Here is a 6,421-nt window from a genome sequence, read left to right on the forward strand (position 1 = left end):
TAATAACAAGGATACTATATACAGGGATTATAAATATCTTTTCCCACTGTGATTTGCCATTTCATTTTTTTAAAGATTTTTTTTTACTTCTTTTTTAAGAAATTATTTTATTTATTTTTATTTTTTAAGCTCTTTATTGGAATATAATTCTTTACACTGTTGTGCCAGTTTTTGCTGTACAATAAAGTGAATCAGCTGTATTTATACATATATACCCATATCCCCTTCCTCCTGCGACTCCTTCCCACTATCCCTATCCCAGCCCTCTCAGTTATCACCCATCATTGATTCCCTGTGTTATGCAGCAGCTTCTCACTAGCTATCTATTTTACATTTGGTAGTGTATATCCGTCAATGCTATTCTCTCACTTTGTCCCAGCTTCCCCTTTGTTCCCCACCCCGTACACTCAAGTCCGTTTTCTACATCTGCATCTTTATTCTGGTCCTGTCACCGGGTTTATCAGTACCAATTTTTAGATTCCATATGCGTGAGTTAGCATACGGTATTTGTTTTTCTCTTTCTGGTTTAGTTCACTCTGTATGACAGACTCTAGGTCCATGCACCTCACTGCAAATAACTCAATTTCTTTCCTTTTTATGGCTGAGTAGTATTCCATTGTATATATGTGCCACATCTTTATTCATTCATCTATTGATGGGCATTGAGGCTGCTTCCACGTCCTGGCTATTATAAATAGCACTGCAATGAACATTGTGGTACATGTTCCTTTTTGGATTATGGTTTTCTCAGGGTATATGCCCAATAGTGGGATTTACTTCTTACTTTAATGGAAGACTTGGTCTGAATAACCTGCAAAGTCATTGTTACACAGGGGTGTCCTCTAACGTGGTGTCCTGGGGATGAGAAGCCCTCCGGCATTGATAGGTTTAGCTCAGACTTTTCCAGGCAAATTGGCTCCTCACTGCTCCCTCACACACCAGGCACGGTTCCACCTCAGGGCCTTTGCATGTGCTATTTCCTCTCCCTGGAATGCTACTCCCCTAGATAAACACGTGGATTCCCTCCCTCATCTTCTTCAGGTCTCTGCTTAAACATTACCTCAGTGACACCTTCCATGATAACCTTCTTAAAAATTGCAACCTGCCACCCCCTAGAATTCTTGATCTCTTTACCCTGCTTTAAAATTTTTTCCATAGCCCATATTACTTTTACCTAGATATGTATGTGCGTACATATAGAGAGAGACAGAGATAAACAGATAGTATGTGTATGTGTGGGTGGAAACTCCTGCATACAGACCGCATTGTTGCCTATTACCTCTTTCCCAAACTAGAAGCTCTGAGGACCAGGATATGTGCCTGTTTTGTTCCCTGCTCTATCTTCAAACCTAGAACAATGGCCAGCACACAGCATGAGTTCAACAGATGTTTACCGGGTGCCTCAATATGTAAAATCCTTAAAGCAGTTCCCGGCACATAAGATCAGGTGTTTTAGTAAAGGTTGCTGACTGAAATCTTACCAGTTGACATAAAAATTTCAAAGGTGAAATTTTACTCAGTTTTTTCTTAAAGGTGCCGTTTACTCAAATTCTTAGATAAAAAGGCAAATTTTCCTTAACGTGTTAAGGCAAACAGTTCATTTCATTGTCTTCCACCTACCCAATTAAAAAAAGAGGGACTCAGACAGTTGGCTAAGCTTTTCCGCTCACTACACTTGGTTTTACCCATCGATTATTACAGCTAGTGGGAGGCAGGGAAGAGAAGTTTGTCCCAGAAACCACGGGATTTGGGGCAGAAAGAGGCACACGAGGAGGGGGTCACTGTGTGCACAGAGAAATGACACTGAGGGCTCTAGGCCCGTGTTTCCTGACTTCAGAGGCCAGCAGGGTGTGGAGCTGTGCGGCGGCCAGGGACTGGGGCAACGTGTCCACTGCACGGATGGGGCGGTACCGCGGGCGGATCTCCTCGGCCAGCCGCCCCTTCTTCTTCAGCGTGCAGGCCTCCTGGTACCATGGAGAGATGGGGGGCTGCGTGGGTGGAGTATGCTTGTATTCTGCGCGGTCCTCTAGATGCAGTGGGAACTGCGGTCCGAATCATGGGCGCTCAGGTCCCCACCCGTCACAAATGGCACAATGATGTGGGTGGGACCATTTTAACTAGTTGAAATCTGGATGGTGAGAGTGGTCCAGCAGGGGTATGGTCAGGTCCAGCAGGAAGCCCTCAGGGGGGTCGTAACCCTTGCAGACAGTAAAGATCTCAGTGCTGCAGTTCCGGCACGGAGCACAGTGGAGAAGAAGACCCACAGCTGGCTGTAGATCGGTGTCACGTCCCGGCCTCGGAAGATCGTGGCCACAAAGCAGCCCCCTGGCTTCAAGACCTGTGTAGCAATGTTCAGAGCCTGTGGGGAGGGCGGATGGCTAAGGCTGAGGTCCAGACACCCAGGAGGGGGCCCAGCTGAGGCAGGGGCAGCCAGGGTTCCTCAGGGCTGGGAGGAGCTGGGCCTGCATATACTCATCAACATCAGGGAGGCCGGTTACTTAAACTTTCGGAGTGGGGAGGAGCGGAACGAAGGAGGAGGGTCCGCGAGCAGCCCGAGCCTCGGCGAGAGCACAATCCGGTGAGCCCTCGCAGGGCTCCAGTTTGTGTTCTTAGTTGATGAGAAGGTAGGTCGCGCATGTGTAAGGGCGAGCCTGTAGTCCTGGAAGGACCTGAACATACCACGTGAGTTCCGGCATCTCCGGCCGACATAGCCCGAAAAAATAAGAATGGAAGGTGGCTGTAGCAGAGTGTGAAGCCAAGTGTGGGCTTTTTTAAACCTGAGTACCTGTGTGACTGCACTGAATGCATAGCCATCAAGCCATCCCTGGCAGGAACCAGTGGGGATGCCACTAAATATTTACTCATTAAATTCCTGGGTACGTTACCGACGTTAGGACTGAGATACACAAATGGACATGCTAATATTGAACTATTATTGCATTTCCAGAATAAATCTCACTGGTCTGTGATGTATTTATTTTTTTTGGTGGTACCGGATTTTCCTTGCTAATGTTTTATGTATAATTTTACATTTATATTTCTTCAGGCTATTATTACCAATGTAAATATTAAAGTTACATACGCTTCATTAAAAGCGTTCAAAAGTTCTTTTTCTCCTCTGGAAATATTTGTGTATCATGATTATAATGATCTAGTCTCTGCAATGTAGTAAGAACATCTCGGTGAAAGCACCTACGTATGGGACTATCTTGAGTAGCGTCTCTTTAAAAACAATATTTCCTTTGTGAAAATAGTTTGGTTTAACCATTCCATCTCTACTCCAATAAAATTTGGTAAGTTTTATTTTCACTGTATATTTTCTCTTCATCTAGGTTTCCAAATATAATTTGTATGGATTTATATAGAATAATCTCATGTTTCTAATTTTTTTCTGTTTCAGTGGCTCTTTCCCTTTATCATTTTTAACTTATAAAGTTGCACTTTTTCCTTTTCTGTTTTTATTAGGTGACTTAGTGCTTTGTCTATTTTTTTTTTCAGAGAATCAATCTTTTATTTACTAATTCTAATTTTGTCCTGTTTTCTATCTCTAATTCTGTACCTACATTTTTTCTTAAATCTTTGCTCTTATTTTTCTCTTACTGTCTTTTAAGTTTAGGTTTACTTAAAGCTTTATCTCCTTAATTCTTTTCATTTTTATTTTTTAGACTTTAAAAATTTTTTATTTCTATTTTATCTTTTCTCCTACAATTGTATAACAGATTTCCTACCAGATGAAAGTGTTATTTTTTTCTTATTATTAATTCTAGTTTTATTGTGTAGTGATCAAAGAATATTGTTTATATTATTTCTACTTTAAGGATTTTAATGAAGCATTCATTGATATCTAATATATAATTAATTTTTGGAAAACTAAATGCTTGAGAATAAGATATATTCTGTGTTATGTGTGTAAAGTTTCATGGATAAATACACAACAAACATATCAATAAAACTTACCATATTAATTACATTATTTAGATCTCCTATAGCCTTATTTGTTTATGTAGCCTTTCTTGGACTAAGCATACTGTATTAAGGTGTTAAAGGTTAAAGTATTTTACTATTTATGGGTTTCTGTTTATTTCTTCTTGTATTACCTGCAGCTTCTGCTTTAATTGTTGTGTAATTTGCTCCATATTCATAATTATTTATATCAACACTGTACATTTTGTTCTGTAATATTTGGAATTGTTCATCATTGTATTGCTTAATGCTTTTCGGCCTGAATTCGGCCTTATCTGTATTCAGATTAGAACTCCTGGTTTCTAGTTAGTTTCATTTTGTGATGTAAGGTTTTCTGGTATGTATTTGCCCACCCTTCTATCTTTAGATTTATTGAATAATTTTATTTTAGTGTGTCCCTTATCTAAAACAGAGTTGATTCTTGGTCAGTAAGGCAATTTGAAATGTTTTTTCTTTTAATAGATGAGTTAAGCATACTTGTCTTATTGATATGATTGATACAGTTCTTCTTAACTGAGTCTAACGCTTTATGTATACTTTTACTTTCTGAATGTGTTCTATTTTCTCCTTTTCTGTTTCTTTTGTTATTTATAAAGGTTTGGGGTTTTCCTCCAGAGATTACCTTTTAAATAACACCTTTAAATAATGTCCTTGGTCCACTTGATCTTACTTAGATTTCTACTGCAGATATTCCCTGCTTCTCAGAATTTGCTTTATGCTACCTCACTTTTACGAAAGACCTGCATTAGTACCTGTTTTCACTAACTGAAAGAAATCTGAAGAGGACTTGCATTTTTAGGAAAAAAGGTGAAAAGTGAAAATAGCATTCAGCATTTGCTTTGCAGCTGCAATTATAGAGGCAGCACACACCGAGAGCAGTGAGAAAGGCACAGCAAGCTCCTTCCCTGGGAACTGCACTCAGCATCTCAGCATCAAGCCACCATAGCTTTGAACTGTGTCCATGAGCATCTGTGCTTGATCTCAGTTTATTTTGTGCATCTGCTAGCAAAATGTGTCCTGAGGTAATTGCTTCTTGCTTTACACCATTTCAGCCTACAGAAGATTTCATAGGAATGCTCTGCTTTCAGATAGTGGCGAAACCTGTATTTTATTTACCAGTATACAGTGATACCCACTGACACTACCAGTTTTTAAATGACCATTGCTGAGCTTATTCTAATTTCTTCATCTTCTCTTTCTCCTTTTTATTGTGTTATCACTTTTTAATGTCAGGACAGATAACTATATTCTATTCTTCTACCCTTGAATCTCTTAAGTATACAATTAAATATATTCAGTGTTCATGCTAAATTATTTTGCTGAAAATATCACAGTCAACTCTTGGTGTACGACACTCAATTTTTTTTGTATATGACTCAGAAAGGGCTTTTGGATACAGTATTCCCTGAGTTTTGGCATTTTAAATCTGTTTCTATAACCATGATAATTAAAGGACAGTTTGGTTGGAAATAAAATCCTTGATTCACATATTTGTATCCTTAAGTGTTTTTTTAAATGCTAATATAAGGCTGTCTGTCAGAAAATCTGAGGTCAAATGATTTTTCTGTGTAAGTGACTCCGTTTTTGTTTTGTTTTGTATTTTATTAATTTTCTAGGGGAATTTGTTATCTTTAAAATCAAATACTTTTACTATGTGTTTTGAGATGACAAGTCTGAATCAGTCTTTCCAGATACACCAGGTATCCTTTTAATATGTAATTGAAAGTTTTTTATTTCCATAGAGTTTTCTTGGAAAATAGCTTTAAGTATTAATTCTGTTGCATTGTTTGGTTTTTCTGCATAGAATTCAAGTAGACATATGTTTTACAGTTTTTTACTTTAGAAATTATTGCCCTCTGTAATCCTTTCTAGCTATTTTTAAGGTTTTGTTTTCTTTTGTTCTCATAAACATAGTCATAACTTACCTAAAATCCATTTATTATATTTTCAGTTGATCAACTTCTAATTTAGTCTTAATTGCTAAGATTTTGTCTTATCCGTCAATACCTTATGTCCAGTAACTCTTGTTTGACATCTCTCTGTTTTTTTTGTTTTTTTTTTGTTTTTTTTACTTAATATAGTATTTTTTTTAATTTATTTATTTATTATTTTTGGGGGGGTACACCAAGTTCAATCATCTGTTTTTAGACACATATCCCCGTATTCCCTCCCTCCCTTGACTCCCCCATCTCTCTGTTTTTTAAACTATTTTCTTTTTTTTCTTTGCCCTCTGCCAGATGGAAACTCTGCACCCTGAGCCCTCCATGGAATTCCATACCCAGTTCCTACCTGACTTCCATCACACCCCACCCCAGAAGCAGTCATCAAATTCTTCTCTCTGATCCAGATCCTGAACTTAAAATTTGAACCTGGACCCAAATACCACTTGAGTGATAGGGGAATTGATGAGTCCTTCTCTCCCTCAATCCCAATGGAATGAAAAGTAAATGTGAGATTG

At 38.4% G+C, this 6,421-nt stretch overlaps 1 pseudogene; it reads right to left on the reverse strand.

Annotated features, from left to right (window-relative positions):
• Window positions 1-1,583: 1,583 nt before the first annotated feature.
• On the reverse strand, window positions 1,584-2,709 carry LOC130848404 (putative tRNA (cytidine(32)/guanosine(34)-2'-O)-methyltransferase; annotated as a pseudogene).
• Between the last annotated feature and the right edge of the window lie 3,712 nt (window positions 2,710-6,421).

Source organism: Hippopotamus amphibius, chromosome 3 (genome assembly GCF_030028045.1).
Source record: "Hippopotamus amphibius kiboko isolate mHipAmp2 chromosome 3, mHipAmp2.hap2, whole genome shotgun sequence".
Lineage (NCBI taxonomy): Eukaryota > Metazoa > Chordata > Mammalia > Artiodactyla > Hippopotamidae > Hippopotamus > Hippopotamus amphibius.